General features: G+C 35.7%; 1 protein-coding gene across 5 annotated transcripts in view; it reads right to left on the reverse strand.

Annotated features, from left to right (window-relative positions):
- The window catches only part of CNTNAP2 (contactin associated protein 2), a 1,072,692-nt gene that overhangs the window by 672,906 nt on the left and 376,348 nt on the right, over positions 1 to 23,438 (reverse strand). The window lies entirely within an intron of this gene.

Raw genomic sequence — 23,438 nt, forward strand, 5'->3', positions numbered from 1 at the left:
TTTCCCACAGAACTTATTCTCTCAGATGACAAAAACACATCTGTTTTGTAACAGACTGCCTTTGAGAGTACAACTCTTAACGACCAACCATACCAATGTAGTAATTAACTCATTGGCAAGAAGAACAAAGAACAATCTATTCATCCCTCATCAAACAGAAACTTTTTCATTCTGTTTATTCACTACATTGTTCACTTAAAGAAGAAGAATTTTCAGTTTGTTAAAGAAAAAAAACAAAGGAAATGGAGAAGCCATAAGGTATGTGGGGCACAAAATTTGTTTATTCTTTAGGTATTTTAATTTAGACTTTAGATATTAATTTAGACTTTTTAGATAAATACATACTCCAATCAACCATGATCCTCTCCCCACTCAAAAACAAGCACATGATATAAATCAAAGGAATTCTTGTGGCTCACAAAATTGCTCTTAAAGCATCATGTTACATCAGAAATCAGACAATGATACTTTACAATAACACCATTTCTTTCTAATTGTCTTTTAACTGAGATAAGAATTAATTAAAGTCTAAAGATAAGACTTCGCTCTCCAGTAACAACTAATTTCTAACACAAATATTTACACTTGCTGTTTGTGCCTTCATCCTGAGGGACTTGGGACGAAAATGTGAATTCCCTGGAAATTATAATTTTATCCACAGTAGGTAGGTGCTCAGGACAACATTTCTCAGAATTAGCTGTTATGGGCTACTTTGGCCCTTCCATTACTGATCATTTTGATGGTTGGAAGGTAGCTAACTTTTTGCTGTGATATTTCTATTTTGCTGGGGTCTCTCCAGCTCAGTAAGGAGGAGATTTAATAATTCCATTTCCATTGTGTACCACATGTAAGTGAAATAAGACTCCATGATTCTCCACTGGATAGTGTCCCAGATTGAAAAGCAAGAAGTATTTCATTTCCCACCTGAATGGCAGTTGTCTTCTGTTAAGTGGGAACTTTTCCTTATCTCTTCCACAATCAATCCTCCCTCTGGGGAAAGATCTGCTGATAATGGGCCACTGAATGTCTCTGTATGACTGATAAGAACTATAACACCCCATTGTGAGATGCTCTCCCCAGAGGGAGGAGCCAAGCATTTCTACCTGGATATAATCTTGAGCTTCTGGAACATCAGCATGGCTTTTCCTGCACTGGATTTTCCCAGAGGAATAGCTGCCTCTTCCACTGCCTCTTCAGAGGAAGACTGCACCCTTTTCTACAGGATCACAGCTCCAATAGAACCACACCTGCCACTCCAGGAGGACTGCAGCCACAATTCCCAATTGGACTGCTACCAACACCCTGTCCAACAGGGTTTCAGGTTGTGTTCTGACTCTGTCAGTGTTGTTTTGGTTTCCTGCATAGTTTATTTTATTTTTTTATTTTCTTCTCTAATAAAGAACTGTTATTCCTGCCCCCATATTTTTGCCTGAGAGCTCCCCCTTAATTTCAAATTTACAACAATTCAGAGGGAAACTGTCTACATTTTTTCCATTTCACGGGAGGCTCCTGCTTTCCTTAGCAGACACCTGTCTTTCCAAACCTAGACAATGGGATGGAGAGCAAAAAATTATAGAAAATCTAAGACAGACATTACCCAAGAGAGAAGGAGACAATATATTTCTCATTGTAATTCTCAATTTTTTCTATTTTTCTAACAGTCACAAAATAATTTTCAAGGCCCAAGGGACAGGTTGATTTTTTGTGTATGGATAGTAAACCAGAATAGCCTGCTTTGAAATAAGCTGGTCATTTTCAGACTTTTTGAAAATAATATATCATAATATGAGCAAATACTGCATAAAGTACAATTAGAGACCACAAAAAGTTCCTGCAAAAAAGGCATATTTTACAGTTTTTAGATCCCTAATAAATATGTATAAGCTTTTATGTTGTACTATATTCCAGTTTATCTGCAACAAGAGGGAATGTTAATTTCCATTTTAACAGAAAGCTTTGAATATTGGGAATTTTTCTTCAAACTGTCCAGGGCTGAACAGTGATAGCAAGATGGAATTTTTTAATAAATACAGCAACATTCTGCAGTGAATGTATACTGTAACCATCTGCAGTGCACATTATCATGCAGTGGGAAGAAATCTTCATATGGAACTAGTTCACATAAATATTAAAAAAAAACAAACAAACATCAAAAAACCCCAATAATAACAGTTGCATCACTTTTCCTTTGATTGATTTTTGGCATTTTTATTTCTGCCAGCAAACTGCAAAGAAATACAAAAAGGCAATTTTTGTATTCATGTGTACTTCCTAAGATTTACCTCACCTTTTAATAAACATTTCAAATACCTCTGAAGACAAAAAAAAAAAAAAAAAGAAAGAAATAACGCCAGCAAAAAGCACATGCAAGTGAATGCAAGCATTAAACCAAAATGTTCTACAGTCAAAATCTGGTGGGCCACATCCTTTTATTCTGCACTGTTCCCAAGGAGACCAGCAGCTGGATTTTCCGTTGTATAGAGATCGTACTGTGGGCCTAATGAAGTTGTTGAAAGGCTTATGCTTAGTACTCATTGAAAAAGTAATCTGATTATCATACACTCATGCACAGGATGCCTTTCAGTCAGTGTATGTATTATAGATCCTACTTTCTTATTAGATCCTTGAAGCCCTTGTGTTTGTAAAAGCTTTTCTATTTCAGTTGTTGGCTTTGTTATTGCACTTAGCAAAATGATGATGAAATGAATCTGCTGAGGTTGTGGAAATACACAAGATGTCGAATCTAAGTTATCTAGTGCAAAAACAAAAGGAAGAGCTACACAAATTTCACCTGGAAGCTCAAACTATTGAATTTCTTACAAGTTAAGGTAAAAATAAGGGAGATGGTAGTTTTTTCTGAATAGTTCTTTTTTGGTTTTCCTTTTTTTTTTTTTTTTTTTTTTTCAGTGTGGGAAGAAGAGATGTGTATTTTGGGAGTTTTAAAATTAAATCATTAAATTGTGTCAGCAAAACTCTAAACTTCTTTGGACCTTAGAGTTCAAATAGCCAGTTTGCCAGCTAACAGTAATACTGCATGGTTTCTCTTAGGAGTGCGAGTCTAACACCTAAATGAGAAACTTCCACTTCAGACTGACATAGGTTTTCCTTAATTAGAAACTTCTTATGAGATACGCAGTGTTGCATAGCCATGCTTCAGTTGAAAATTGTTCTTTTCACTTAAAATGAATCAAACGTCTCCAAGTCTTCATGCAAAGGACAAATGTGTTTCCATTAACTTAGTAGGAACGTAGTAATCTCTGTAAATGCCAGTGCTGCCTCAAAAACCATGCTTCTTTTACTCATTAAGGCATCAATAACTACACCTTAAACCACTTAAAATCATCTAGAAATGAATCATCTGAGTCCACCAGTTCCCAAAAAGCAAGCTTACTCCCTTGGGAGACTGAGCTGCAGTTGTGTAAGGCTGATATTTACACAATGTGATCCTCTTTTGGATGGGCTGGATCTTGCCAAATGCTTGCAAGCATATATCAAAATTAAACAATCTGTTCATTCCCTGAGATGCTGCTTGGAGAAGGTCTGATTTCTGGAAGGCAGTCAAAAAGAAGCAAGGATAAGAGAGGTGTGTTCCCTAGGCAGTTGAACTACTTACACTATTTTTCTGCATTCTTCACAAGCATATGGAAATAGGCAGGGTCAGCCTTCGGATGTGATTACAGAAGTGGTTGGAAAGAGAACCACTTCCAAGAATGGCGTGAGGCTGAACATATGCTTTAAGCTGAAAGAAAGGTCCTGTGATTTCTCCTCACATTGCAAAGAGTTCCTGATGCTTATTTTTACTCTAAAAAATCAAGAAGTTTCAAACCATGATGCTGAGGATGGAGGGGTGGGTAAAGACAAGATGAGAGAAACATTCTTCTGTCTCCTTCCAAGTGATCTGAGATTCTACCAGAGGAGCTCACTGGAAAACCTGATTCCAATTATCATCTGTTTAGTAACTTTTATGATCCTTGTGCAATCCCATTCTTTCTGAGGTGGTACTTTTTTTTAGGTGTATCTTTGCAACTGCCTGTCATGCACAGGTCTCCTATTATATTTTCTGACATGAAGAAAAAGATAAATTTATTTCCTCAATCCACAGAAACTAATAAAATAATAGTAAAAAGTCACTGGCAAAACAAGATGTTTACAGTTGCTACTGAATCCACTGGTGTATTATCTTTCACGTTCCCAGTATTTTAAAGTATCTGGCAAATGCAGAAGAATACACTGGGGTTTGATGCTTTTTTTATTGTTGTTTTCTTTTTTAAATTAAACTTGGAATGATGATAAGGCAATTAGCAAAATCCAAACTTTTTTTTGCTTGTTTTCATACTTATAAAATTGGTGTTTCAAACTTAATTTCCTAGATTTCTGATTAAATATCAACAATCTTTCATACTAATTAAGACCATCAGGCAAAGTGTGTTTATTTAGAATTATCTTACATGTTTGTAGTCCCAAAGTTATCATTTTTTGTGTACTTTTATTGTTGTTTGTAATATCATATTTTCTAGACTAATACATATTTTATGATCCAGTAGGATAATCATAAAATATAGTTAAAAGATTGTTTCTGCTTTAGTATTATATATCCTTAAAATAGCATAAAGCGCCATAATTTTGATTCACTGAGGCTCATTCCTGAAAGATTTTGCCCAGTATTAGGCACAAGTAATATATAACAGTGAATACACTGTGGAAATCTTACAAAGGGTCAGAATTTGCCAGTTTTACTTGTACTGAATAAAATCAAACATCCATAAATGGTCCCAATGTCAAGGGGCTACCCAGCAAAAGAGGCCTTAGGTTAAAAAAGAAAATTTATATCAAGCAAGCAACAAATAAACCACTCTGTTTTCTGCCTATACAGTAGTCTGAGACTTTGCTGGAGTAAACCTGCGCACTCCATTAACCAATAAGTGTATTCCTATTCCTCTGACTTCCAGAACCAGCTGACAGATTTTATACCATTTTGATTCATGCCTTTATGGATTTTTAACCTACTCCTTTCAACTTTCTTTCTAGTAAATTCAGCTCATTGTTTTTATCTTACTCTTTTGTTAGTTTTATCTTTCTTGCTGCTCACTTTTACAACTCCTTAAGAGCCTTAAAGTTCATCTATAAAGTTTGACTCATTAGCACTTTACCAACAGAATAGAAGATGGTATGATTTTGTCAGAGCTGCTGAGAATTGGGCCTTCATCCATACTTGCAAACAGATGCATATAAAAAACTGGTCTTGTATATACCACCACTTGCCTCTCCCACCTGAAGACATGGCAAAGGCAGAATTCCTGTGTCACAATATTTTTGATATAGTAAATGGCAAAATAAAGTAATTTCATCAATTCCATCTGTCTCAACCTTTCTGTTGAAGGTATCTGTCACCAATAATGCTTCAAAATACAAATTAATTTTTTTCAAGAACTAGGTAAAATATTCTGGGTATAGATGACTGCTTTTCCATTCTTAGACTTGTTTTTGCTGTCTTACCACATTTATGCTTCACTGCTTTCAACATATTTATCCTCTGCTTACACTGATGTGAGAGAAGATTTGTTGTCTTTAGCATCTTCTTCAAACATGCAGATCTGGATTAAACCTGGCACTGTAACGTGTCTGGAGGAGGAAGTTGGCAACTGAGAATAACATTTCTGAGCTCATATCATTCTGTCCAGTGAAAAAGGCAAAGGAAATGTGAAGGCAAGGCAAAGTAAACTCTTCTAATATTTAGAAGAGAATGATGAAATTTCTTACAAATAAGTACTCCAAGGAGGTTTGGGTATAAATCCTATCTCCATTTCTACCTCAAAAAAATCTGTTTAGTTGTGCCAAGACTGAAAGAAGTCACTGTCTCTCCATCTAGGAAACAATCCAAGCCTCCTAATCTTATTCTCAAAGATTTATTCCTAAAGACTGTATCTATTCCACCTAAAGCAAACTATATGATCTATAGGCATGGTTGGATAAGGCCTTGAACATCCTGGTTTGGTAGGAGATGTCCCTGCCTATGGCAGGAGGATTGAGACTAGATGATCTTTAAGGTCACTTCCAGCCAAAACCATTTTAAAATTGCAATAATCAATTTTAATTAAACAATGATACTGTAATACTTCCGTATTACGTAGAGTCATAGAACTGTAGAATGTTAAGGGCTGAAAGGGACCTTAAAGATGACCTAGTCCCAACTCCCCTGTCATTAAAGACCTTTAAATCTGCCTAGTTCCAGCACAGCCTTGTAATATCAACAGTCTATAGTCAAATTACTACTGAGGGGGGCTTGATTCCCATTTTTGGATGGGATTCTCATAAGAAATAGATGGGCTACCACAAGTAAGAAATATGGGGAGAGTTAGTGATCTGGAATCCTTGTTCAAGAGTATTTGAGGACGATGGAGGGTAGAGAAAGACAATTATTAATTATATTTTTAAGACAATTATTAATTATATTTTTAATAGTTTTTTTATTTTTCAATTTGGGGAGCTCCATTTAATTCTTAGGATGCCTTATATAAAATTTTTCATCCTCCTTTCCATCTAGTGCATAATCTAATCCTTTTCTCTCAGTGAAATTGGTGTCTTTGGAGGTAAAAGAAGAAAAGATAATAGTATGACTTTTTCTTCCTCATTTTTATAAAGATATTGCAAAAGTACTATATGTAATTTGGACTTTGAGGGCTGTGATCACACACTGCATTGCAAAAAGCTTATTTTGATGAATATAAATGCATGGATTAGATTTCCCAGCCAAACAAAAAAGACATCACTGTCCTATGCAAAATTGCTTTCACTTGTTTGTATCTAAACTGTAAGCTCAAGTCAGTGTTAACACTTCAAATTGGTTTTCTATTAAGCTAAAAATCACTTAAATTTTAGTAAAAGTCGCCTTATTGGAGGCAATATTGTTCACTTGTTCCTTAAGAATTCATATTGCACATCCACCCAGTAAAAACATTTGTTTGTCTATGATCCTGTATTTTACCATTCAGAGTAGCAAGCTTGCCATCTGAATGGGATGGCAAGAGCATCCAAGGGAACATCCAAGCTGGGAGTATTAACTGCCAGAGAGCTGGGACACACCAAGATAAAAGATGAAATTTGAAAGCAGCCCAGTGTTTCAGCCTACTGTGTTAGACTCCAGACCTGCTAGCTTTGATTCTTAGTGATTTCTATGAATCATTTAACTACCATGAACCTCATCTCCCTAGGAAACCAGGAGGGAAATAAAAAAGGAAAGACAAAACAGAGGGAAAACAGTAGTCAAAAAAGAATGTAGAGAGAGACTTAGGAATAAAGGGAGTGATAAAATTTAATGGAAACTTTTAGAATTACTCATGGATTTTCTAGACACAGTGTCAACAAAGGCAACATTTGAAGCCAAGCTGGTGCTTCTGATGTCAAAGCAGCTTAAGAAAAGCCTTTCTTGTTGCTCACTGGAGGTGAAAGGAACCTCAAAACTCGTTCTTTTGTAAAGAGCTCTCGGAGACGTGTGAAGTGTCCAAGATTCGTTATATTGTTTTCATACTTATACTTGTTTTGTCACTAGGTGTTGTGTTGAGCTTTTTGTTTACATGGTTTCAATATCATATCGATGTGCTTATTCTAATATACAATTTATGACTGATAAAAACAAGTTCTTCCAGTTACATTTTTCAACACTGTCTTGCACCAGACATCCTTAGAAAGTTAGGGTCTGAAACAGTCTTCTTGCCATCACCTCTGCTTCCTACCAAAATATTGAAGCTTTACTAGTCTAAATGCCTGTGAAAGTAATCAAGAGTGCTACTGTAAGGTCTGAAACCTTTGAAGTATTATCAGTTTGACCAATGAGAACTGTTTATGACTACCAGAGATATACAGCACTTCATATTTTGCATGCTGTTTCAGTCACTATTTCAGACTGATTAAGGGCATTTATATTTAGCACTGAATGTATAAAAGGATGTTACTACAACCTCAAATACTACCTCTGAATTAGCTCAAACAGCTCCATGAGTTTGGCCTTTAGCTGCTCACCAATATTCTCCACACCATTACATTTTACATTGTATTACAGTAAACCATTACCACAAAACCTCTGGAGCAATGTAATTTGCTGAACCAGAAAATTGAGATAACCACTTGTATAGAACATTTTGACTGATCTCATCACTTCCATAATTCCTGGTGACAACAAATCTAAGGCAGAGAATCTGGTGGTAGACTCTGAAGAGTTGCCATAGACACTGTGCATATTGAAAGAGGACACTTTAATGACAATTTGATAAAAAAATGACATTTATGTAATCACTCCTTATATTACTGTATAAATGCTATATTGAAAAACTCAATCCACAGAAGTTAAACCAATGAAGAGAAAACTATTTGTAAGTATCTTCACTGATGTGAACACTTGTGTAAGATTTCAGTATTATATCTATGTGAACAAATGACCAGGTGAAATTTCTGATCTACTTTCATCTCTCTCAGGGCACTGGGTAGTTGAGGTAGCTGAAATGAAAAGTCATCTGTGTTTGTTTCTGTGCAGGCAGGCAAGAGCCTTGGAAAATATTTTATATGGTTATGAATAGAGCAGTGGTTCTTTACCTGTTACAGAGAAAGTTTCATTCTGGAGATAGAGTAAAATAATTTTAAGCTTTATAGCCAGGTTAGAGCATCAGCTCAGTAGGTCTGGGATTGAGAGAAGACAAGCTAAAGGCAAGAGATTCTTTGGGGAATCTGTGCTTTGTACTGTGTAGAGGAATGATGTGTGAGGCAGCACTTCTTGACTTAGCTCTGGTTAGAAGCCATGTCAGTTTGGCTTAAATCATCCTGCTTGAAGCGATATGGCTACTTCACTTAGAAATATCTAAGTTATCTTCCCTAGACTGTCACACACTGCAACTAGCTTGTACGATTGCCAAGTCCCACCAGAAACCAAAACTGTGTTTGTCACCAAGCAAAAGGGCAGCAGTAATTTGGTCTCAACTTTTGCATTCAGAAGCATCTTCCTGATCATCTTGTTATAGAAATTAAGGAAAGGTCTGTAGTTCTTCAAAGGAAATCTAACTTTTTTACTCTAGGTGTATCAAAATTACAGCTTTTTCCTCCTTTGTAACAAGCTGAGTTGTAACTACCACCGAGTTTGCAGTATTACTTCTGAGATAGAAAGTTGTTACTTTTATCACGCTCTTAGTTCCAGTGAGGATTTTTGAAGAAGCTAAATGAAACAGAATAGCACCAGCAAAGGTGAAAATAGCACATCATATACACCTAAGTCAGCTTTACATTGCCCATTTTTCCAAATTAAATATTTTTAATTTAGAATGCTAGATTTTCCAAAAAAAGCTAAGACTCAAAAATTACCCGTTCCTGATTATTATCAAAGGCTTCAGGGAAAAAATTAACAGGTATTCATCTGCTGAGACACTAACAAGTTTTGCCTCCTGAAAAAGAAATATCCACAAGGAAATTGTGACATTGAGACAATCAACTATAGCTAAATGTGAATTACTCTGTGAAATTCCTATTGGGATATTTCTGTATGACTAGCAAGTATTTTTAATTTTCATAAACATTTTGTGATGTGAAAGTGACATCACTTCTGTGATACACTGTGTGGATAAAATGCCCATTTATGCACAACTTGCCTGCAGCTTTGCTCAGGCATCCATGGAGGTCTCTCGATTTGAATGATGCAAATGTGGAGGACTTATTTACCCACCAGGACCTCATCTTCTTGATACAGACAAATTACTAGGATCTACATACCTCTCTTTGACTGATGCCACGTTATAAATGTTAGTTGGTTATGTAATTTTTAATGATTCAGGCATATGACACCAGCTGATGCCAAAGACAAGAGAAGAAAAACTGCTTGAATCTATGGCTGGCTGGAAATTCTAGCAAGGCACTAAGATTTTGTATATAGACAACCTTTATGTCCCCACACTAAGACAGCATCACAAAATCTTTAGATTGATGCAGGCACTATTTCCATTAACCTCTTGAAAACCTAATTGTATAAATACAACTGGATACTGTAGTCACATTTGCAAAATTTGTTTTACCATGTTGCTGTTATTCTGTTCTCCCACCCTAAGCTATAACATTTTCAATGAGAGTGTAATTTAAGAGGTTTTGAAAGAAACCCTAAGGAGATTAAAATATCATTGATGACTAGAGTGCATTTAGTTTGTCATTAACTTTTCAGTACCACAGTTTTTTGCCTATAGACAATATTATAATGATTTACATGTGCCACAGCTTCACATCAAGTTCCAGATGTTCACAGTAACAACTGCTGTCTGAAAATATTGAGACACTCTTTAGAAATAAAATATATGAGGCTTTCACAATGTGATGCACCCAGTGCTTCTGAAGATAATGAATTCAAGCTAGGAGGAGTTTTCTAGCGCCTTTCTGCTCTTTGCATGTTTTTGACAGTAAATCTGAATCAGGAATGTGGCTAAAATTATCCCTGGGTGAATCAGCTTCTCATTATTTACCAAGCTCTCTTCAAATCATTATCTAATTATAGAAAAGACAACAAGACAAAGACTTCAATAAATCTGATTTTGTAAAAGAAATTTGACTTGGGGTCTTGTTTAAACTGTTCCTCACTCTCAAGATGAATTTTCAGTGCTGTGAACCAGTGTAATTGATGCAGCTACAATGCACACATTCCTGCCTGTTTGCTTGGGGCTGGAACATATAAAACCATTCCTGACAGGAGCTACAATGTTGTGTCAGGTATAACCTACAGCGACCATAAAGGATTCCTGTGTAGTTGCTGATGCTTGAGGGTTTAATGCACAGCAGCTGATTTTTCAAGATGTTCACTGTCAGCACCAGTTGCACTTTGTCAACTTCTGTCCCCATTTAGCACAAAGCATTCCAGGGAAATTTTCACTCAAATAGCACTTGGGGATCAGGCTGCAATTACTTCTTGCACAATGGTCCGAGAACAAAGCACCTAACAAGGTAAATTTTCTGCTTTTCTAGCCACAGGCACGAGTTACATTACCTGTGTGCCTACTGAAGCTCACTGCAACGTGCGCCACAATCCTGACGTCACAGACTTCCAGCATTTCTTGACTACAGAAAACAGATTAAGCCACCTTTGCCTTATACGTCCCAAAAACAGTAGTGCCAGAAACTAAGAAACCTGGCAATAGGCTCTAGCTAGAAGGATAATGGCTGGAATACAGTATCCCAGGCCAAAGGAGAATTATTATCATATGGAACTCAAATTATTAATGGGCTCATGGATCACAAGAGATATTGTGCTAAAATCTGTGAGAACTAGGAGAACTGCTTGCGATTTATGTGTATTTAAAGATGCCCCAAAAATTCTGCTTTGCATTCATACATCACAGAAAGCAAATTATAATATTCAACCTAGTACTCAGTAACTTGGTGACAGAGTAAATCCATTCCATATTATAAACAATAATGTAAAGCAAATATAATGAATGTTATAGATTTGGGATAAATAAAACATGCCTGGTATCCCCTCCATTGGCAAAGAGAATGTTTCAATACGAAAAACCTCAAAATATCATTTCTTTTCAAACAGTTGACTTTTCTAAGATTCTCTTATTTCATTCCAGAATAAGATACCATCTCTGAAGATATTCAATCCAGTAGCACTTACTAGTTTAATCAATACCTGTTTACAGAAACAATAAAGAGAAATAAATGAAAACTTATTAATCACAAGCTGTCTGTAGGAACATTTATAGAACAATGTTAAAAGCACACTGTTTTGCACCAGTTATCCAGCTATTTGCTACACCACTTCCACCATTCAACATGTATATTTCAATAAATATTTCAATGTTATTTTCTTTCTACAATGCAGGCTCTGCAGTCAGGGGAAAGAGGAAGACTGCTTTCTGGATTATGGAGGAAGATTGCATCTAAATTATCAGAATTTGAGCAGTAATAGCAACAGAGTGCATCTATTATATTTTTAGTGATTTAGAATGAAGAAACATCAAGAATACTCACAGTATCTGTATATTCTGAATTAAGACATGAATATATGAATGGCACACGGTTTAGAACTTTCATTTTTTTAATTCTGTTTTTTTTTTGTTTTGTTTTGTTTTGTTTTGTTTGTTTTTTTTTTTTTTCTTTTCGTCAAGAGCTCACTGATTTTGCTTTACCACAAACAGAAAAAGGAGAATAAGGAGTTCTTTCCTGAAGAAAATAAGTATCACTCCAAGTCTAGGGAATATTGCACATTCATTTATAGATTAATAACTGCATTTCCTCAACCTGATAGGATCTAAGATTTGACAGGATCCTGATTTCAAACCTGAAACTGCCAGACATTTCATATTTTGTCCTACAAATCCAGGATATAGAGGTTGCCATACTCATAGGTTCTTTTTTATGCCATGAGGCTAGCAGACAAAAATCAAACACCTTTACAGTAGGAACTGTTTTGTGAAAGTAATTTTGTACAAACTGACACTACTTCCTCATAAACGCTCTTGTGATATATATCAAAGACTAACTTCTTTGGAAAAACCCCACCTAGTGTCAGGACAATTTATTATCTCCTATAAGATTCCTCTCATTACCTGACCAATATGGTGAAATTACATTTGGGAAGCTCTGACAACTCATTTTTGTTTGGATTATTATGAGCTGCTCCCTTTTCAATGAGCCTGTGTTAAGACTGTTTACAGGAATCCCTCAAAAAAAAAAAAAATGCACTTTTTCTTCTTAAAAATCCTTATGCAGTAGTATTTTCCTGAATGTCTATCAAATGAGATATTGAAAGACTGTCTGGTTGATATTTTGTGTTCATAGAAAGTTAATATCTTTGAAAGGTTAAGATTTTAAAAGGTTAATAATTTTAAAATAAAATTCATCTGCCAGATTTGTAGGCAGAAAGAAAAGGAGGCACTTCTATTGCTGGGGGAGCCCTTGTGCAAGGACTGAAACCAGGATTATTGAGCAGCTCCCCATCTGCAGGTGACTGTACTGCTTCCCAGTCAGATGTGTCTCCATCCCCATCCCTTGACACACCACTATCCCTGTGCTCCTCTTATAGCATAGAGACACAATATTTGTGATTTCTTTCTTGTCAGTGCTCTCTTGTCAGCTAAATCCCCTGTACTCTCTAATGTCCCTCTCCTCTAGCAGGGAAAAATGAAGAAGCCTTTGCTGCCTGACTGAGAATTGCACCACACAGCACAGGTAGTACCTATAGCTTCAGACACTGGAATAAAATTTGGAAATATTACTATAAATCCAAGACATTTTCTTTCAAATTTATAAGTTATTTTTAAATACAAAGCACTGCAATTATCAACATATCAGCACATTACACTTAGTATAGCGACTATACCATAAATTCAGGAAATAAGAAAAAGTGCCCTTTCCAATAAAACATGCAAAGCCAGTTTGCAAGAGACAGTCAAAATCACTGGTAAAACAAACAGTCATCTAACACTGTCTTTTTAGATTTTGTCTCATTTCCTCAGAATATTATCATAAAAAAGTCATTAAAGTCAACAATGCATGTGTCTATTTCTTTAGCTTTTCCCCATTACCCTTATTACCTTTTGCTAAAAAGTCAGAATTTCATAAAACTAAACATTCATTTGGACAAGGATGTGCTCTTCAAAAGTAAGTGATGAAGCCATGTGATAAAAAGAAAATATAAAGCCCTTAATGACATTTGCGTGCTTTGTACCTGATAATGTTTCAGAATATCTGCTGGATATTTCTAGAAAAAGAGCTTCACAGAGACACAGAACTGTACAGGTCAGCAGTCAGAAACCAAGCATAAACAGCAAAAAATCTAGTACAAGATTGTTCCAAAAATCACAGAAGAAGATTGATAGGTAAGGACATTTTTATCAGGTTTCCTGGCACTTGGGGTACATTCTTAGGGTTTACCCTGACAAGGGAGTGTCCTCCTTAAGCCTATTGAAATTAAAATAAAAAATGAAAAATCACTGAATGTAGAATTAAGCTATGTAGATAACCAGACTTTGGTCTTCCACTTTCTCTTCTACTTCAACCTGGCAGCATTCTCTGGAGAAGTGAAGAATGTGGCAAGATATGGGCAGACTTTTCTCTATAATAAATCCTATCAAGAGGATAATGCTACAAGAGATTACAATGTTTTTAAACTGCACAGAAGATGTCTTCTCGAAGAGTATATCTCTGCCATTCAAACTTGGTTAAATTTGCTAAGAATGAAGTAACCCTTTTCCTTTTTCTTTTACTTATCTAAATTTTGTAAAAAAAAAAAAGAGAAAATAAAACATTAGGGCATTAGAAATTTGCAGACAAATGTTCTTCCCAATAATACTTTCACTCACTAAATTTATTCTTATGGCTGCTCATCTGTACTGTAACAAAAAAGGTACAAGGATGGGAATTAAAGGGAAAAAAAATCCAAAATATCTATGAAGTAATAATTTTGTGTGCTGTGGTTTTACATATTTCTCTATTATATGATGCAAGAGAAGATTTTTCAAAAAGCTCTGTATGGTTTCAAATGTAACACCTCTTACTGTGTAACTTTGGTTTTAAATACTTTTATTTTACAGGGTTACTTAATGACAGGGAATTTTATCATCCCTACTTTACATGGAGGAAAATGTGTGCTGGAGATGCAAATGTTTATCATCTTAGATTTTGCAGCAGAAGAACAGTAAAAATAGAAAAACAACCTAAGAAAACTCTACTGTAGAGTAACTTCCTGTAGCTATGAAAGAAATTATTAAATTTGTGCCTCTCTATCAGCTCTTCCAATACAGTTACAATGATCTGTATTCACAAGGATTCTAGGAAGGGATGGATAACATAACTATTTATCGCATGATCAAACACATGCTTTTAAAGAGTGAAAATGAAACTGGATAAGGTACAAGCTTCAAGTATCAAAGTGCAAGGTACAAGGGTAGAAAAAGGAATAACTTCTCATGTTCCTTTTCTTTCCTTTTTGAGAGCTAAAACCAATTTCCCTAAGGATATGTTTGTTCTTTTCTATACATTCAAGATGTCAAACTGAAGGGATTTTGACACCCATTCATTCTTAAAGGGAAACAGCTTAGCTAGCAAGAGGATAAAAAAGAAAGGATTATGTCTCCAAGAGTATCATTCAAAATCTTGATTATACCCTAAAAATGAAGGAAGTGCATTTCACTACTTTTCAAATGTATGTAGCTTAAATAATGATGGAAAAAAGTGATTTAATACAAATTTAAGAAAATAGAAAATGCAATTCTTTAAAATTATTTTTGTATTGCAAAACATGCTCATTTTGTGAGTGGCTGACATAATAGCAGAGAAATGAACATGAATCAGGAAGAATTTAGATAGGTGTCAGGAGACTGAATACTGTGGATACTTCAAAATCTTTTTTAAATGGTAAAATTTATTAGAAAAGGGCTTAGGTGGAAGAAGGCAAAAGTATCTCTGTGGCTCAGCTCCCTACTGAGAAAAATAATAAAAGTTAAAAAAAAACACCAATGAAATATATTTAAAGATTATTATGTACACTCTGTCTTAATAAGACCTATAATCTTCACCTACATTGGCCTGTACAAGCTAAATCCAAACATGTGCAGAGTGTCTATTGGCATATTTGGAGCTGTTGTCTCTCCCCTGATATGTTACACCAGAAAAAATGTATTCCAGGAAAGTAAATTCTTTACAGTAATAGATTATAAGCACTAGTAGGAAAGAATTGGACAAGGAAATGGAGGAAAGGACTGTGCTGTATTTTATGCCAGAGCTGAGTCTTTCAGTACACTAAAAATCCCCAAGAATTTAAGAAACAGAAATTCAATTGTCTCCTGGGGAGATCTGCAGCTCCAATAAGATGGCAGATCAACTATCAGACAAAATATATTCTGAAGTACATGATGCTCTGTGTGGCTCAAAAAGAGGAATTTTCAGCTTTCATCTTCACTGAAGATTCACAGGAACAGATGGTTGGTGCATGATCCAATTGTTGTGTGCAGGAGGTTCTGATAGCACCAGAGAAGCCACACAAGCCACTGCTCTGTCGCTAAGCCCACAGTGGCACTCATGCCCTCTCCTGTCTAGCAGGCTCTTCAATGATTCTGTTCAAGACAGAAGGGCTCCCCAGCAGGAGAAACCAAGGGAGGCCCATCTCAGACCACTACAGCACAGTTTGCAAAGTCTTGGATAGTTTGGAAAGCTTTGCAAATGGCAAGTTTGAAGAAGGTTTAAGACAAGCTGCTAGCTGAGAGTGTCAGTGAACCCATTTCTGCTTCTTGAAAGACTACAGAGACATAAAAGGGAAAGAACTTTCCTCACATCCTTGCCATATCTGTGCTGTGTTTTTCCTTTCCAAACGAGAGCTGTGGGTGGACAGAACATATTTATCACCCTGGCAACAGATTTACGGTTTGGGGGATTTTGGTCTTTTTGCTTTGTTTTCTTTTAACAGCCAGTTAGTCAAGAAAGTACCAGAATCAAGCAGAAATAAGTTATGACAATCCACAGCATATGCTCGTTAGTAACATAAAACCCAGTAATGTTTCTGCAGTATCATATCATAGGTTTAATGCTAAAAAGTCAAGAGAAACAGGGAAAATTACACTATGAGTATATACTAAACATGGAAGTTTGAGGATTGTTGTCTTTTATTTTGCTACGAGATGCAATCACGTTATGTTGTTTTCTCAGGCAGTTTAACAGCTTTTCTTTTTCTCTCCCAAAAACACCATTCTTCCCCAAATTGTGCCATTAAAATGAACATTTGCCCCATTGAAAATGATCTCTCCTTCATATCAATAAATGTTTAATTAAAATATTTGAAATCTGTTATACCATAGAAAAATTATGCTTTTACTTTCCATTATTCAATGTGCAGAAATCAAAGGGTTTTTTTTCCCAGTAAATGATATGGTAATTAATAAAATATTTATCAGGTTTTCTAGATTTTAAATTCTTTTATAACTAACTTTGGTTATTTCGGATCATTTGGAAGCCTGTTTTTTTAAAAAAAATAAGTATACGGTTCACTGTAGGAATGAGTTGACTGAATCTTGATAGTTGTAGAAGTAGGTGCTGCTCTTACGGCTGTATTAAATTCAGCAGTATATACACCTAAAGACTACAACCCAAATCACTCCATGTTTCACCATCACTATACAACTGCATTTTGGAAAAGAGTTTGAAATATCCAAATTCCTGCAGCAACTGGGAACAAAGAGCAATCATTCCTATCAACTTCACTTACTTTATTCTTAAAGTGGGTACTTAAGGATTATAGAATGTCTAAATATCTACACTGATAAAAAGAAATGACTGTGTACTTTACTGCCACTTATGATTTTAAGTTCTCTTATGCCTAGTTAACACAAAGAGAGTTTATTTCCTTCTAATTCACATATTGTTTTGAATATATGAAGAGCTTTACTACACCCTTACTTAACACACCCAGTTCTTCCATTTTTTCCCCCTAGAGCTTATATTTTCTAAACTTTGCCTCAGACCTGTTTCTGAGTAAGTGTATAAGAAAATGTGTAGGTTGGAAACAGCAATGTGAAAACACAGAAAACCTCATACACAGTACTGGCTTACACTGGAATTCTGATATTCTTGGAGGCAAACAGCTGAAAGACTTGACTGTCCCTCTGCTGGCAGCATTACATTCTAAATTAAATTAAATTAACTATTAATTTTTTTAAAGCTTTCCATTAAATTACACCCCACATGCACAAAGAGGCAGAGTTTCTTTCCAGTGTGTAAGGGAGGAAAAAAAAAAAAGGCCCAAAACGGGACAATAAAATTCTTCACATTAGAAACACACAAAATAGTAAAAATCATCATGGGATTTTCCAATACATTTGTGTGTCTTCTGAGGTACATAGATTGAAATGCTCTACATATTTATTTTTATTTATGAAATGATAATTTGTATCGGTATCATAAAAATTAATATCTACTGTATTATTCAGATACTTAATTGGGACATAGAATAGTAAGATAAAAGATAATGAAAATATATTATCTGATTGTGCAAAGTTTATTTTGTAAAACATGCTGTTCTACAAGTGTGAATTGAAATTGGTAAGGTAAATAAAAATGAAAATGACAAATAATTCATTTTAGTAATTTAATAATCCCTGCTACACATGCAGAAAATCTATTTTTGAGAGGCACTGCAATTCTGTAATAGATTGGTTGTTTTAAATCAATAACTGAGACTAGAGAGTGTGCCTATAAACAACACATACTTACCTGCTCTGTAACAATGGTGGTGGTTGGGCACAATTTGTGATGCAAACAATTTACGTACGGATTGTGAATCATAAATTCTTGGAAAATGATGTTGTCTTACAGATTCCACCAAAATAAGTCAGCGTGTCAGATAAGTACTCTGTCCTAGTCTCACTGAGACTAGGCCTTTGAAACATAAGGCCTTTGAAACTGGTGCAGGTAAACACCAGCTCAGTTTCCAAGGGTTTAGGAATGACATGTGGTACCTCCTGGCAGTCTGCAAACTGCAGGGCACGTGGCTTCCTCAGTGCACTTCACCCATTCTCAGGATGCCCACGGTAGTCACAGGTCTCTCCCACACGTGTGCTTCAGGTTTCTTGCCTTCCCACCCAAACTTCACAGACCTCCTGGGGCTTTCTCGCTGCCTGTCCCTTGGGTTTTCTGCTGGCAAAACCAGGCGCACCAAGAACTCCTGGAGCACTAATACAGATATTATTTTAAAACTACTTCTCCTTTCCTGTCCTGTCTGAGAAGTGGTCAGAAGTGTGGAATTGCATTACAATGACGCAACAGAGTAACTTTAGTATTCTTGTTCATCATTTAACCCCTAATAGCATGGTAGTGCTCAAATATTTGCTCATGATTATTAGGTTTTCCACAACAGTGGAAACACAGCTGTGAGAAATTATTTTTTCTCTTTCCTTCCCTCTAATTTAGTAAGGAGGAAAAATTTATTGATATTGCTTCTTACTAATTTCTTGATATATGCACTGATCTATTGAAAAAGACCACAAACATTTTTTAACAAGATTTTCATGCCTAGCAAGTATATGTAGGTGGCTGTCACATGGCATGTCCATTTTCCCTTGGGGATGTTCCTACCAGGTGACAGCTTCCCAGCAAAGAGCTTATTTGCTTCAGTTTCCCCAGAGCCAATTCATTTATTTCAAAGGTCCCAGAACAGGGAAATGCAGTCTCACACAGACCTGCACAGAGAAGATATACATACCACACAGTAGAGGACCACCAACATGCACTAGGCAAGCGTTAAAAAGGACTTTTCCCCTTCAAAGCATTTAACTGGGGGAGACTGGAACAGGTTTTCCTCCCTTAATCACATCAGTGAGAAAGGGTGGTGAGCTCAAGGGGTTATTTCTGAAATCTGTTGCAGCTAGTACAACAAGCTGGCATATCACATAGCATATTTCACAGACACACACCTGAATGACAATAGCAATCAGAGGAAAATTCAGCAAAATGGACTGTTAAAAATCTGAGTTTCAGAAAAGGAAATGGAAACTGTGAATCTGTGCAGACAAAGCCTTTTGACTCCAGCTAGATGTGATAGAAGCAGGAGACAAGGAGTCATGCATCCATAACCTGGAAACAGCAAATACCTGCAATATGCAACCTTTCAGCACATGTTATAAACAGCAGCTGTGCTTATTTAATTCTATGCTTGCATTTGCTTTGAGACAGAATTGATATATCAGATCCAAAATTATAAAATAATTTTTACTTACATAATTATTTTTACTTATCGCTGGCATTTTTTGTCTCCCTACATCTCCTATGTTCTGCTGAAATTTATTCATGCTAGTCTGTGTGTAATTCTGTAAACCTTTTCTCAGCTGAGAAGTCCCCTGAAATAAACTTGATCCACTAAAGCACTTTAGTGTCTGAAGTCAATAGAGCCATTCATTGCTTAAAGGTAGCCATAAGACCCAAGTACATGTTACTGTGAGGGCCAGAGAAAGAAAGGACTATTCATGACAGTAAGTGCTTTTTAAATCGTTCTTACACAGAAAAGCTTATCAGTGCTACATTTTCAGGCTGACTGTTCTATGGAGATTCAGGAGTGACTTCAGCATCCTTTTAAATTCACTCTAAGAAGCCATATCTGAGAGAGCAGCAGATGGCTTTGTCTGTCTGAAGTCCTGAACACTTACAAAAAGAAAAGAACAAGAAAAAGATCACAGAATATTCTGAGTGGAAAGGGACCCACAAGGATTATCTAAGTCCAACTCCAAACCCCACACAGGACAGCCTCAAGAATCACAAATGTGAAACTTTAGAACTTTTATGGACACTCTCACAATGCTGAAGTTGTTTTTATGGACACTCTCACTAAGCTAAGCCAAAATAAATTCTCATGACTCACACATAACATCTATTACTACAGAATAACTAGGGTCTTTCATATTATTCATAGAATGTGTACAAAATGCCTTGTAGAGAGGTGAATTAAGTCTCAAGAGCAGATTACTTCATTCTGGCTGCAGTTTCTATTGCAATTGGACAAGGCTGATACTAAACAAAAGCTCCAATTACAAGTTATATTACAATAAACAGTGGGGACCATCTCAGCTTTTGTAAATTTCTTTCATCTAACGTCATTCTTTTATTGCACAGATAAATCACATTTAAAATCCCTTAGCTTCAAGTATGTTCTCTTTCCCTACCTTTTTTTTTTTAAATAAATAAATAAGCAGAAGAAGTTTCTGCTAATGATATAATGTCAAATCTCTTGTCCAAATATGACACAGCAAAAATACCCTGTTCTGTTTGAGCCTCCGAATATATGGCAAGTGGGTAACTCCTTTGTACCTGTGAGTATCTGCTCTTCAGCAGAAGAGAATAAAAATGACTGCATGGTCCGATTTTATCGGGCATCCTCAAGGCTAAAATTATAGATGTTTTTAAAGCCTGAGAGGTAAGTCACTGGGGTCCCTTGCTGTATTGATTAAAAAATAAATGGGATCGTTAACTTGTTAGCAAAGTATCATGAGGAGAAGCAGTCTCATGGAATTTTAGGAAATCAATTTCATGTTAAAACTAATTTATTTTCTCACCTTTTTTATGGAGCGAAGGATGTCAAGGTCTAGATCAAATGGTCTGAGGACATGATGGGGAATTACAATCTCCAGAGTTCAAATTCAAGGCTGATACTGAGCCAGGCTATGGCCATAAACCAAAACATGAATATATTTATAAACAAGTAATACAAACCTATTCTTTTGCTGCTGTTCTATGAGAGTAGTTGAAGTATCCTATCCCATTCACTTTAAAGATGGCTGGGCCTTTGCTGTTAACTTCAACTGGAGCAAAACTAAGAACTTTCAATTGCACAATTTTTTGAATGTAAAGAATGCAAGCATCTTTCATAATTATTGATAACTTGAAGACACAGTGTTGCTACAGTTTTTGTATCAATTTTGCTACACTTTCCCTTTCATAACAAGATTTATGCTGGATAAGCATAAAAAAAACTAGATCTTCACTTTCTTTTATTTTATTTATTTTTTTTTAAGAGTCATAAATCCACCTGAAAACAACCACAATTTACTCGATTAAGGCTCCAAAAACTTCTCCTCTGGCATACCGAGTCTCATAGGTAGCTAACAAGAAGATTGTCATCAGAGGTCTGGCAAAAGCCTGTTTGTCTAGTCCTTTCAAAGCTCTGTGATTGTGCTGCAACAAGAACGGCTATGTACACAGAACATGCTTTGAATCACTTGAGCTTTTCCAAGCCTCGATCCAAACAGCAATCAAAAAGATTTTCTAAACTGTTCGCTCTTTCTATTTTTGTTCTCTGAAAGTTTTGTAATATACCAGTTTTATCACTTTTAGACCCACACCTTTCCTCAGAATCACAGGGTTTTTTTTTAATCTATTTTAAGGGTCTGTAAAACCTGTAAAACCAAGTTAAAAATATACAGTCCCTTTCTCTACTTTATTTTCAAAAGATTAGGATAATATATATAATTTTAATTTAAGCAAGGCTTAAAAACTAGGAGGCATCCTTATGACTTTTTAGTGTCACTTTTTGAGTTTTCTATATGTATCTTGTATTAGCTGAACCTTAACTTTTAGAATACTGAAAAGCACACGTTTTTGCAAGAAGTAACAAACTGATCCTTTGTACTGAACAATACCTAAGTAGTTCAGACATTTGTAAAAGAAATCCTCAAGTGTTAATTTGTAATTTAAGACAGTGTAATATGACTGTAATCATTCCACATATAAGAATCCCAAACACCAAAAGAAAACTTGGTAAAATTTAGTATATAGTCTAGCAAATTTGATGCTAAGTCTCAATAGAAAATTTAAAACCAATGGTGTGGGCAATCCCTATCCGTATTGAAAACAGTAGTTTTTAGCATTCTGAAAGTAAAATTCCTAATAGGAAAAAAATAAAATGCTTTAGTCATTAGATTAAGTGTTTATGTTATAATGAATATTTTCTAAGACTACTCAACCCTTCTTTGCCTTCACCAATATGCAAATTGCTTCTTCCACAAGATAAATGAATAGCTTTGGGCTTGCAATTGCCTAAGGCTTGCCATGAGTGCTGTTAGAAAAAGCAGTAGCACTAACAATAGTATGTTTTGAGCACAAAACATGTATCAGTCACTTTCTGATTTTAATTTCTCAGCTTGAATATTTCATACATTAGACAGATACTTCTCTTAGGTAAGTTCCTGTGTTCAAATACCAGATAGCTTTACACAGCAGTATATCAATTATTCCCCAATGAGTGATTTCTGTTCAGATGTACACTAAAATTACTCACCATCTTCAAGACAGATACACAGATTGAACATATTAACAGTGTCTAAGACAGGGTGAGAGATGCAGAATGAAGGTACAGGTCTTGAGCTGCCTCAGGGCTAGTGCCATTCTCTGGCTAAGGCAGAACCACCACAAGGCTGCTGTAAGCATCTTGCTCAATGGCATGCCTCAAGATTTCCTCTGATTACGGGAAACAGCCAGAGATATTGCAACCCACTCCTCAAACCTAACAGAGGTTACCACAACTAGTTTGTCCTTACAATCATAACATAATCTAATTTATTCTAGTGCTACACTGTCTTGTCCATTTCCAATTTTCCTGCTGTTTCAACCAAGTCCTCATATGATCTAAGGCTATTACTTTTATATATAATACTACTACACTCCACACTTATAGAACAAAATATAAAATACCTTCCATAATTTCCAAATATAAAATGTAAATAAACAATTCACAGAAATCTTGTGCATTAAGACTATCATCAAGTCCAAGTCTTCCCAATATGAAAAAGTTGCTGTCTCCTTCTCCTTTTTCACTATTTATGAATAGCTCATTATGCTGTTTTCATTGGCTTCTTGTTAATTGCTTCAAAGCTTCTCAGAAATTCAAATCCCAAGTAGAAAGTCTGCTTCTTCAACTATAAACTCTAGGATGAAGA

This window comes from Lonchura striata, chromosome 2 (assembly GCF_050655825.1).
Source record: "Lonchura striata isolate lonStrDom1 chromosome 2, ASM5065582v1, whole genome shotgun sequence".
Taxonomy (NCBI): domain Eukaryota; kingdom Metazoa; phylum Chordata; class Aves; order Passeriformes; family Estrildidae; genus Lonchura; species Lonchura striata.